The sequence below is a fragment of the Lupinus angustifolius genome, unplaced genomic scaffold (assembly GCF_001865875.1).
Source record: "Lupinus angustifolius cultivar Tanjil unplaced genomic scaffold, LupAngTanjil_v1.0 Scaffold_162_1, whole genome shotgun sequence".
NCBI lineage: Eukaryota > Viridiplantae > Streptophyta > Magnoliopsida > Fabales > Fabaceae > Lupinus > Lupinus angustifolius.
The window spans coordinates 88,519-88,821 of record NW_017728885.1 but is presented as its reverse complement, the minus strand read 5'-3'; positions in this window follow the sequence as shown (position 1 = coordinate 88,821).

Below are 303 nucleotides of genomic sequence, written 5' to 3'. Positions count from 1 at the left end.
TGGTGGTGCGACGCGTGGCCGACCAAAGGTGCTGTCTGGAGCTGCTTTTCCCGTGTCAGGCGGCCTGTTGGGTCGTACACTGTGCCCTTCTTGTCTCTTAGCCTGCTCTGCAACCCGTCTGTTGCGCTGGCAGGTAGGTTGGTGGAGTACGGAAGGCATGTTGTCTCCTGGGTCAACTTCGGTGGTCCCAACAAGTGGGGCCACCTCGGCGTCTAAACATGACCTTTGGTTCGCCGGGTAGGAACACATTGTTTCATATGTTGAGATTAAGGCAATTGGAAAGTGAAAAGAGCATCATATGAT